General features: G+C 51.3%; 1 non-coding gene across 1 annotated transcript; it reads left to right on the top strand.

Moving 5' to 3' along the window:
- The first annotated feature begins 2867 nt into the window (after nucleotides 1-2867).
- On the top strand, nucleotides 2868-2939 carry TRNAQ-CUG. Its single transcript has one exon. It is a non-coding gene; the product is annotated as a tRNA-Gln (tRNA).
- The last annotated feature ends 9229 nt before the right edge of the window (nucleotides 2940-12168 follow it).

Here is a 12168-nt window from a genome sequence, read left to right as displayed (position 1 = left end):
AGCTACCTAGCACACCACGCGCCCAGGAACGGCCGCTCCCCAGTGGTCTCGCAGAGCTAGGGAGAGAAGGCAGTGCCCTAATCCCGCAGAAAGGGATGCTCCCCAGTGGTCTCACAGAGCTAGGGAGAGGAGGCAGCGCCCTAATCCCGCAGGAAGGGCCGCTCCCCAGTCCTCTCGAGAGCTAGCGAGAGAAGGCAGAACCCTAATCCTGCAGGAAGAGCCGCTCCCCAGTGGTCTCGCAGAGCTAGGGACAGAAGGCAGCATCCTAATCCCGCTGGAAGGGCTGCTCCCCAGGCCCCTGGCAGAGCTGGGGAGGGAAACCAGTGCCATAATCCCGCAGGAACGGCCGCTCCCCAGTGGTCTCGCAGAGCTAGGGAGAGGAGGCAGCGCCCTAATCCCGCAGAAAGGGCTGGTCCCCAGTTGTCTCGTAGAGCTAGGGAGAGAAGGCAGCGCCCTAATCCCGCAGGAAGGGCCGCTCCCCAGTGGTCTCCCAGAGCTAGGGAGAGAAGGCAGCGCCCTAATCCCACAGGAAGGACCGCTCCCCAGTGGTCACGCAGACCTAGGGAGAGAAGGTTACGACCTAATCCCGCAGGAAGGGCTGCTCCCCAGTGGTCTCGCAGAGTTAGGGAAAGAAGGCAGCGCCCTAATCCCGCAGGAATGGCCGCTCCCCAGTGGTCTCGCAGAGCTAGGGAGAGAAGAGAGCGCCCTAATCCCGCAGAAAGGGCCGATCCCTAGTGGTCTCGCCAAGGTAGGGAGAGAAGGCAGCGCCCTAATCCCGCAGAAGGGGCCGATCCCCAGTGGTCTCGCAGAGCTAGGGAGAGACGGCAGTGCCCTAATCCTGCAGGAAGGGCCGCTCCCCAGTGGTCTCGCAGAGCTTTAGAGAGTAAGCAGCGCCCTTATCCCGCAGGAAGGGCCACTCCCCAGTGGTCTCGCAGAGCTAGGGAGAGAAGGCAGCACCCTAATCCCGCAGGAAGGGCCGTTCCCCAGTGGTGTCGCAAAACTAGGAAGAGGAGGCAAAGCCCTAATCCCGCAAGAAGGGCTGCTCCCCAGTGGTCTCGCAGAGCTAGGGATAGGAGGCAGCACCCTTATCCCGCAGGAAGGGCCGCTCCCCAGTGGTCTCGCAGAGCTAGGGAGAGAAGAGAGCGCCCTAATCCCGCAGAAAGGGCCGATCCCTAGTGGTCTCGCCAAGGTAGGGAGAGAAGGCAGCGCCCTAATCCCGCAGAAGGGGCCGATCCCCAGTGGTCTCGCAGAGCTAGGGAGAGACGGCAGTGCCCTAATCCTGCAGGAAGGGCCGCTCCCCAGTGGTCTCGCAGAGCTTTAGAGAGTAAGCAGCGCCCTTATCCCGCAGGAAGGGCCACTCCCCAGTGGTCTCGCAGAGCTAGGGAGAGAAGGCAGCACCCTAATCCCGCAGGAAGGGCCGTTCCCCAGTGGTGTCGCAAAACTAGGAAGAGGAGGCAAAGCCCTAATCCCGCAAGAAGGGCTGCTCCCCAGTGGTCTCGCAGAGCTAGGGAGAGAAGGCAGCACCCTAATCCCGCAGGAAGGGCCGCTCCCCAGTGGTCTCGCAGAGCTAGGGAGAGAAGGCAGCGCCCTAATCCCGCAGGAAGGGCTGCTCCCCAGGGCCCTGGCAGAGCTGGGGAGGGAACCCAGCGCCCCACCCCTACAGTAACGGCCGCTCCCCACTCCCGTCGCAGAGCTAGGAAGGAACCTAGCACACCACGCGCCGAGGAACGGCCGCTCTCCAGTCCCCTCGCAGAGCCGGGGAAACAATCAGGCGCCCTGCCCCTGCTAATACTGCTGCTGCCCAGTCCTCTGGCAGAGCTAGGGAGGGATGGCAGCGCCTTACTCCCGCAGGAACGGCCGCTTTACATTCCCCTTGCAGACCTGGAGAGGGAAGGCAGCGCCCCTCCCCCGCAGGTCTGCACACTGGCCATGGCCATGGCCAGGAGCGCAGCGCAGAAGCTGCTCCATCCCTGCAGCCTGCGGGCAGCGCATTGGGGTGGGGGCAGCACGGAGCAGGCAGGGCCCAGGTGGGCAGGGGGCGGAGACACAAGTGGGGCGGACAAGCTCCTGCCAAGAGCTGCCTGGTTCACCCCTTGCCCGGGAGCTGCAGGAGGGGCCCGGATCATGGCTCGGCTGCAGAGTTTGGAGCCCAGGCTGGGCCCAGGAGTGAGAGGATGGGGGAGCTGGGGGTGTAGCAGAGGTTGGAGCCAAGAATTGGTTGGAGATGGGGTTATGCCACTTCCGCTTGGCGGCAGGGGGGCCCTCTGGCTTTTTTTTTTGCTCCCCCCCCACATCCCAATATTTCATCTTTGACATCTGGTCACCCTAGCCTGATATGAAGGAGGATGTCTGGACCAAGGGGCCAGGGACTGGCCTTTGCTAGAGAAACCACTGTCAAGTTTTAGCCAATTAGGACAAGTCAGCAAATAAGAACAACCTCAGGTATCAGTAACTGCTACAGGTTGCAAATTCCTACATGCAGCAGTTTCTGGCACTACACCTGCACAGCTCTGCTCCCCGGCTCTTCTCGGGCTCCTGCTCTCTCCTTAGCTCTGCCCCACTCTCACCCAGGCAGTTCCAGCTCACATGGAGGCTGGGACCCCCTGGCTTGGTGACTCTCTTATTACACTGTCTGGTCTGTCAGTGCAGCTAACTTGGAGCTTTGGCCTCTCCCCATTGTCCCTGGGGACTGTCAGTCTCAGGGTCCTGATTTCCCATTGATCCTTCCCCCTTCTATTGGTGCTGGGAACTAGCCAACCAACGCCCCCCCCCACACACACACACTAAGTTTTAGTAAAGGGCCAAGAGCCCCCTTACACAAGCAGCCCCATGAGGGTCACCGATGTGCAGAGAAGGCAGCACAAGCTGCTCCCATGGTGTAATGGGCAGCACTCAGGACTCTGAATCCTGTAATCTGAGTTCAAATCTCAGTGGGACCTTGTGTTGGCTTGTGGTCATAGGCGGCAGGTTATATACATTTGTGGTGCTCGTGCTCCAGGAACATTCAGGGCTGGGGGCCCTGCTCCAGCAATATTTGGAGTTGGGTCTCTTCCCCTGGCCCCTGCCTGGCACCCCTCCCCTCTGCTGTGGTGCATCCCTGCCTGACAAAAAGCAGCATGTGCCTGTCCCCTGCCTGCTCCTGCTGCTGGAGTAGAGGGATTCTGGGCAGAACTGCTGCCCCAGAGTCCTAATGCAGGCTGCCCTCAGCCTCTCCAACACCCCCAACCCTGAGCTCCCTCTGAACCCTGATACTCTGCCCCAGTCCTGAGCCCCCTCCTGCATCATGAATCCCTCATCCTCAGCCCTACGCTCCCTCCCAGAGGGTGCACTCCTTCCCACCCCCAGAGCCTGCACCTCTCACCCCTTCCTATAACCCTACCGGAGCCTACACCCAGCACCCAAACTCCATCCTGAATCCTGCACCCTAATCCCCCCCAAACCCCCTCCCAGAGCCTTAGGCAGGTGGGGGTGGAGTTTGGGGGCGGGTTCTGGGCACCATCAAAATTTCTACAAACTTGCCACCCACCCATGCTTGTGGTAATGCCCCAGAGCTCAACTCCCCTGTCTCCAGCTGTGTAAGAGTGAATCTTTCCACTCCTGCTGGGAGACTCACACCTCCGAGAGTCAGGTCTTTGGCTGGGGTAGCCACAATGGGTTAGGGCTCTAGAACTTGCTACCCTGATAGTTGGGATTCTTGCTGCTGCACCTGATGTTCACAAGCTTGGCCCTTGTGCTTCCTACCACACGTTTCCTCTAGCCCACATGGCGCTTGAAGAAAGGAGTGCCAGCGCTGGGATTAATAGTCAGGCCTTGGCAGGAGGGAGGAAGAGTCCCAGGCTGGAGCCCCACACACCTTCCCTCCTCCGGGCACCTAGAGCAGAGGCAGCCCAGCTCTGTCCGCTGGATACCTCAGCAGAGTAGGTGAGTTCATGTAAATACAGTCTGGTCCCAAAGCCTCCTCCCAACCCTGGTCATCAGTAGCTGCCAGGGGAGAGCTCATTCACACCTCGCTTACAAATCATCATTTGAAATTCTAAGGTTGGCCAACACTGCCGAAGCCAATGCACCAACATTGTCAGCAAACACAACAGCTGGGTGAGGAAATCCGGCTTTGTCCAGACTTTCCAAACCTATTTGACTTTCTCAGGTACAAGTAGTTTTCATACGTTGTATCTGCTTTTAAAGTGTGTGTTAACGTTTCAATTTCCATTCAAATTTGCAACCAATGACAACATTGGCAGCGCTGCATGTAACTACCTGACCACTGAGGGAGGGGGTGTTGGGGAAATTCGGGGAAGGGGGTGCACAGCTCCCTGGCTGGGGAGTGTATAGGGAATGCCCAGTTTCACTGAATTGAGTCTCCTACTGCAGCACCTCAGTAGGTTACATCAGAGAGGAGCTGCAGCGTCTAGGCGGTGGGATGCCTGTGCCTTTAAGAGCCCAGCCCTGGGAAGCCCATGCTGAGAGGTGCTGCCTGTGAGAGGGGAAATAAAAAAGCCCTCTGCTCCCCCCACCCATGTTTGCAAACACTGGAGTCTCAGCCCACCGGGATAACTGTTCCCCCTCGGCCGCTGCCTGTGCCGGGGTTTAACCCTCTGGCAGCGCCTCCCTCCGGGCTTAACTCCGGCTCCTTCCCTCGTCCCTGACTTTGCCTTCAGTCCCTCTCCTAACTCTGCCTCCAGCTGCTTGACCCCCGACCAGTCAATTTCCACCCCCTGCTCAGACCCTGGCCACCTACTCCTCTGATTTGCCCTCCTTTGCCCCTTTTTAATCCCTGTAAAAAGTAGGGGGTGCTGGGTCCCATTCTCTGGAGGGAGGGCTGGGCGCCTGGCCCCTGCCTGCGCAGTGCTCAAAGTGCCCCATGATCTTGTGGATGTTTGCTGAGTGCTGCAGGGTCACCCGAAGGGGAGAGAGACGCGGTTAGGAGGTGATGCAGCCAAGGGTGCCTCACCCAACACTGAGATGCAGCCACCTCTGGGGTGATTTACACAAGTCAGCAAATGAATATGGAACAAGAAACACATTGAAAGGATCGAGGCAGCTGCAGGAGGTGGAGAAAACCAGAAAAAGCAGTAGCCCTGGATCCCAGCCCTGTCCCTCCCCCACTCTACCCCCTAATCTCCACTCCCCTCCCACATTTGAGGGGAGAACCCAGGAGTCCTGGTCCCCAGCCTTGCCCACCCCCATATTTTGATATGGCTCCATCCAACAGCTGCCCCCACAATTGCAGGGCAGTGCCATGGGGCACACCGGGGCCTCCCTGTTTGCACAGGATGGGCAATGCCAGTGCTCCAGGATGGGGAGAGATGATGCTAAGGAAGAAGAAAGCAGCAGACAGTTCCCATGACAGAGAAAGAAATGCTAGGAGGTGCTGTGCTGCAAGAAGTGAAGGGGGTTGGCAGGGAATGGGAGGATCTTCCCTCACAGCAGGTGCGTCTGTCTCCCTCCCAATTCCTACCCAGCCCTACCCCAGCCCAGGCTAATCTCAGCCCAGGTACCAGGATTAAATTTGGCCTGGATTCCCCAGCTGCTGGGGGTGGGGGGTGGGGCTGGGAAGAATGAGCCTCTTCTCCTCCTTCCCCAGACACAGTTGCATGGGCACAGACCAAAGGAGCCTGCAGCACTGCTGCCTAGAGGAAACTGAGGCACCAGCCACTGACAGACACATCATGGCTCTCCTCATCCTCATCCTCTTTTCCATATACAACCTGGCCAGGGGAGGGGGGGTAAACTCAATGCAGTTGCATAGTTAACCTGTGGAACTCCTTGCAAGAGGATGTTGTGAAGGGCAAGACTATAACAGGGTTCAAAAAAGAACTAGATAAGTTTACGGTGGATAGATCCATCAAGGAGTATTAGCCAGGGTGGGCAGGGATGGTGCCTGTAGCCTCTGTTTGCCAGAAGCTGGGAATGGGCAACAGGGGATGGATCGCTTGATGATTCCCTGCTCTGTTCATTCCCTCTGGGGAACCTGGCACTGGCCACTGTCAGAAGACAGGAGGATACTGGGCTAGATGGACTTTGCGTCTGAACCAGTCTGGCCGCTCTTATGTCTCCCTTGGAGCAGCAGTGACACCCAGTGGGCAGTCAGAGTAATGCACAGAAGGTGTTTTCCTTGGCGCAGCAGTGACACCTCGTGGTCATTCAGGGTAATGCACAGAAGGTGTTTCCCTTGATACAGCAGTGACACCCACTGGTCAGGTGGTGTAATGCACAGCATGTGTCTGCCCTCTACAAGCAGTGACACCCACGGACCAGTCACGGTAATGCACAGAGTGTGTTTCCCACCTTTCTGGGTAAGGCACAGAGCATGTTTCCCATGGAGCAGCAGTGACACTCAGTGACCTGCAGGGGTGGCATCAGACTCTTCTCCTTTAGTGGGGGACTGAGGCTACATCTACACTACAGGATAAATTCGAATTAGCTTAAACCGATTTTATAAAACAGATATTATAAAGTCGATTGTGAGCGTCCACACTAGGCACATGAATTCGGTGGTGTGCGTCCATGGTACGAGGCTAGCGTCAATTTCTGGAGCGGTGCACTGTGGGTAGCTACTGTAAAATAATGAGGCCAATAACGTCGATTTGCGTCCACACTAATCCTAATCCGATATAGTAATATCGATTTTAGCGTTACTCCTCTCGTTTTGTAGGAGTACAGAAATCGATTTAAAGAGCCCTTTAAATTGATATAAAGAGCAGTGTAGTGTGGACGGGTGCAGCGTTAAATCGATTTAACGCTGTTAAAATCAGTTTAACAGCGTAGTGTAGACCAGGCCTGAGATGGGCTAGACAAAAAAAATTGGGGAGCTGTGCCCCCCATCACCTGGCCTCACCCTTCACGGGGGCCATGCCTCTGTTCCTTCTCAGTTAAAGGCCAGGCTCATCTTCTCTCCCCCTGGCTAGGGTTTACAGCAATACAAACTTTATTAAAATAAAATAGTAAACACGGTTTACTTAAAATATTCTAAATCTGTCCAAATTTTAGTACTGAATCCAAAGTTCTCTTAAAGATCCCACCAGTAACCAAAACCTAAATGAAAAATTGAAACCAAAAACAAGGCTTAATTTAAAACCCAAACATTAAGAAAAACTTTGTTTGTAAAAATAAAAACTAACAAATGCTGTAAATTAATAATTTCAACATTTTATCAAAAAAGTGTGCTACAGCAGAATGATAAAATAACATCAAATAAATAAGCATGACCTCTAAAACCTCCTATAAAGGAATTGAATCCTTGAATACTGGTCAAATCGTAATAAAATATGCAGAACTATGTCAAAACTGGTGTTGCAAGTCAGCCATTTGAATCCAGCAAATGTCAATTAAAAGCTCCATTCCAACTAAAAAAAACAAAACAACCCAATAAACCAAAATGGTCACAGCCTGAAACAAACCTACACAGAAGCAAAATTAAACCTGTACCAACACTGGAACAAACGATGTAAATTTCTAATTCTAACTTCTTGTTTCTCCCAGGAGGAAGGTGTTTTGCACCCCAGTAACCAGGCTGTCACTGCAGCTTTCCTTTCACTAAATAAGATTTGTACCAAATATAAATTGCCCTCCAATTTCTCTAAGAGAAATTGAAATTGTATCTTTGCACTAATATCCCAAGTGTGCAAGTCCATCCCCTCAGAGCAGCCCCACACCCTGAGGCCAGGGGAGAATCCCAACTGGTTTGTGCATTTGTAACCCTGGGGCCTGAAGCTGATGAGAGAAAGGGAAATGATCCATCTTGGAGCCTTCCGATATCACCTGCGGGGAGCACAGGGATTTGACTGAGTGACATCCTGGCTAATTTTCACCTTGTTCTCCACCAGCAGGATCCACTGGAGAGCTCAGGAGTGACTTGACCATGGCAGCACCCTATTTACATATTAAAAGCTGGCATTTTGGGGTCAATGGGGTAAAATGTGAGTACTTTTGGGGTTGGGACCCACATGAGAAGGGATGTGGACAAACTGGAGAGAGTCCAGAAGAGGGCAATAAAAATGATTAGGAGACTGAGACACATGACTTACGAGAACCTAGAGGCCATATCCTGTATGTTAAGCTAAGGCAAAGTTAGCATATCTATATTGTGACCTTTTACTCAGAGAGGAAAATCGACCTTTCTCATGTTACTTAAATAGATAAGTACCCATGCCTGTCCAAGACCTTTACTTAGACCAATCGACAATGGAGAATGGCATAGAGTTTTATTCAGTGTTGTACCCACAGATTTAACAGGTACACTACAAGGTAACTTATGTGCATATGTACATGTCATCAACAAGCACAAACATACTAGTCTATGAAGTAAATGTACCCTAATGTTTTGTGGGTGAGGAATGAAATTTGGGCATAGGAGGAAGGATTTCCGGCCCTTGTGCCCTATAAAAGAGGTAAGCCACCTCGCTAGAGCACTTTGCTCTATCATTGTGACTTACGTCCTCCACTCTCTCTCTATGTACTAGCAGTAGGCTGTACTTGTTCTGAAACTTTAAGTTTCAAGGGAATTAGGCTAAGTTCGGTTTCCCTACGTTTTTAGTCTTTGTTTATTAAGTTTTGATTTTAAGTTTAACATATTCAAGTAAACCCTAACACTAGCTTTCCCTAAGCACAGCATCTTTCACTTAAGAATTGAGAAACCTGAACTGCAAGGCTGGTCCTGTGTCTCTTACCACCAGGTTATCAAGGAAGGCTGTGAGTATATTAACCAAAACTTTGTTGTATATAATGCCATATGTATCTTTTGAATAGCAGTAATGCAAATGTAACTTTGTAACTCAATTAAATTAAATAACATGTAAGCTAATCAATTAAATTTTCATCAAATTATCCAAATTAATATTATTAGTACACCCTATATCAGGCTACATGGGACAGAGAGTTGGAATGCAGAGGGATGAAGGCACTGGCTCTGGGGGTGCAGACTCTGGGGTGGGGTTAGAATGAGACATTCAGGGTGCAGTAGAGAGCTCAGGGTTAGGATAGAGAATTGGGCTGTGAATGCTCTGGAATGAGGCCAGGAAAGAGAAAATTGAGATGCAAGAGAGAAGTCAAGGTAGAGCAAAAAGCAGAGAAGAAGTGTGCAATTTGAGCTGCAGAGGGAAGAAAAAAGCCTCTGCCTGTCCCCTTTCACCAAAGCATCTAAGAACCAGATGAAAGACATCTTTTCCCCACTGCAACAACAATTCCAGTTGACCTGGACTGAGGAAGGAAATCTTCTCCTTTGCAGCACTAGCAGACCTGGACTGAGTCACAACCACACCACACTCTGGTGTTCCTGGACTGGGACATGGGAGGGGCTCCTCTCTTCTCCATTTGGGACATGGTGGGATGAGAGAAGTGACAGAGCTTTACAGGAAATAATAATTGCCTGATTCATGTGCCAGTCCAAGTCCTTGTTAACCCAAACAAGCCGTTTATCCTGCATGCTGATGCCAGTTTGGAGGGTCTGGGAGCAGTCCCGTACCAGGAAGTGGAAGGAAATCTAAATCCGTAGGCATTGCCAGCTGAGGACTGTCTGATAGCGAAACTCGCTATCCCACCACCAGCAGCAGTTCTTGGTCTTGAAATGGGCCATCACTGAGAAATTTCTAGACTACTTGTGTGATGCTCAGTTTCAGGTGTGGACAGAGAACAATCCACTGACTTATGTGTTAACAAGGGCTAAGCTGGATGCTACAAGGCAGAGATGGGTGGCTACTTTTGCTAGCCATAACTTCGCATTCAATACCAATGTGTTGGTATAACAGGGAGTGAGATTTATCAGGACCACCAATTCTTGGCTAGGGGGAGGATGTAAGCAAGGTGAGAATGAACTTTACCCTGACATCTGTTGGTGATCTGTTGTAAAGGCCTTTCGTTGCTGATATGCATGCTCACACCCACCCCGCATTGCATGATGGGGGTGCATGTCCAAAGGGTTATTTCAGCTGCTGTGGGATCCCCGGTCTCTTTCTTATTAGGGCAGGGGTAATAAAGTACAGTTATTCTGGTGATATGAATCAAAGACAGTAGAACAGAACTTAGCAGTTCATGATTTCGGGACTCACCCGAACCTACATAACTCTCGTTAGGCAAGGGACATGGGTTCCAAAGGCTAGTGAAATAAGAGAGACTGAAAAGGAATATTTGTATTTAGCAGCATGCTTTTCTTGTGAAATGTTTAAATGCACATTTTATGTCCTTTGTATCTCTCTAGTTTAAAAATAGAGTTTTTTATCATTCTAATTCATATTTGGATCAATACCACAGATAAAAAATGATTATTGACTAAATGCAATTTTTAGACATACATAAGCTGCTGGGCTTTGATCTCATTTCCACACTGAAAGTTTTAAACAACTCCATAGTTGGGGAAAATGCTTCTTTCCCCTCAGACAACAAGAAAATTTTGCAGATTGGACTGTGGGAAGTCAGCTGTGGGACACGAAATACCTCTGCAACCAGATTCTTAGTCACAGGTCAGCGGGTGGGTTTATGTAAATTCTGGACTCTGGGGCCAGAGCTAGGGGAGGGACCCCACAACTTTTGTGGCACATGCATCACCTCTGCAATCAACCTTTGCTACGTCACTCCATAACATCACACACAGAGCAGCCTTTCACCTCTCAGAACCAAAACATATCCTGAAAGTATCAGAGGGATAGCCGTGTTAGTCTGGATCTGTAAAAGCAGCAAAGAATCCTGTGGCACCTTATAGACTAACAGACGTTTTGGAGCATGAGCTTTCATGGGTGAATACCCACTTCGTCAGATGCATGTAGTGGAAATTTCCAGGGGCAGGTATATATATGCAGGCAAGCTAGAGATAATGAGGTTAGTTCAATCAGGGAGGATGAAGCCCTGCTCTAGCAGTTGAGGTGTGAAAACCAAGGGAGGAGAAACTGGTTTTGTAGTTGGCAAGCCATTCACAGTCTTTGTTTAATCCTGAGCTGATGGTGTCAAATTTGCAGATGAACTGAAGCTCAGCAGTTTCTCTTTGAAGTCTGGTCCTGAAGTTTTTTTGCTGCAGGATGGCCACCTTAAGGTCTGCTATAGTGTGGCCAGGGAGGCTGAAGTGTTCTCCTACAGGTTTTTGTATATTGCCATTCCTAATATCTGATTTGTGTCCATTTATCCTTTTCCGTAGCGACTGTCCAGTTTGGCCGATGTACATAGCAGAGGGGCATTGCTGCCATATGATGGCGTATATTACATTGGTGGACGTGCAGGTGAATGAACCGGTGATGGTGTGGCTGATCTGGTTAGGTCCTGTGATGGCATCGCTGGTGTAGATATGTGGGCAGAGTTGGCATCGAGGTTTGTTGCATGGATTGGTTCTTGAGCTAGAGTTACTATGGTGCGGTGTGCAGTTACTGGTGAGAATATGTTTCAGGTTGGCAGGTTGCCTGTAGGCGAGGACCGGCCTGCCACGCAAGTCCCTGATGATGCGTTGGATAGGTTTTAGCTGGGGACTGTATGTGATAGCTAGTGGAGACCTGTTGGTTTCTTTCTTGGGTTTGTCTTGCAGTAGGAGGCTTCTGGGTACACGTCTGGCTCTGTTGATCTGTTTCCTTATTTCCTCGTGCACGTATTGTAGTTTTGAGAATGCTTGGTGGAGATTTTGTAGGTGTTGGTCTCTGTCTGAGGGGTTAGAGCAGATGCGGTTGTACCTCAGTGCTTGGCTGTAGACAATGGATCGTGTGATGTGTCCGGGATGGAAGCTGGAGGCATGAAGGTAGGCATAGCGGTCGGTAGGTTTTCGGTATAGGGTGGTAGTAATGTGACCATCACTTATTTGCACCATGGTGTCTAGGAAGTAGACCTCCTGTGTAGATTGGTCCAGGCCGCGGCTGATGGTGGGGTGGAAGCTGTTGAAATCGTGGTGGAATTTATCCAGAGACTCCTTCCCATGGGTCCAGATGATGAAGATGTCATCAATGTAGCGTAGGTAGAGAAGGGGGCGTGAGTGGACGAGAGCTGAGGAAGCGTTGTTCCAGGTCGGCCATAAAAATATTGGCATATTGTGGGGCCATGCGGGTGCCCATAGCGGTGCCACTGATCTGGAGATATATATTGTCACCAAATTTGAAATAGTTGTGTGTGAGGATAAAGGCACAGAGCTCAGCAGCCAATTGTGCTGCGCCATCATCAGGGATTCTGTTCCTGACAGCTTGTATTTCATCTGTGTGT

The sequence above is a fragment of the Gopherus evgoodei genome, unplaced genomic scaffold, assembly GCF_007399415.2.
Source record: "Gopherus evgoodei ecotype Sinaloan lineage unplaced genomic scaffold, rGopEvg1_v1.p scaffold_126_arrow_ctg1, whole genome shotgun sequence".
Classification (NCBI taxonomy): Eukaryota; Metazoa; Chordata; order Testudines; family Testudinidae; genus Gopherus; species Gopherus evgoodei.
Note: the sequence above shows the minus strand (reverse complement) of the source record. Positions and strands in the feature narration are given on the sequence as shown.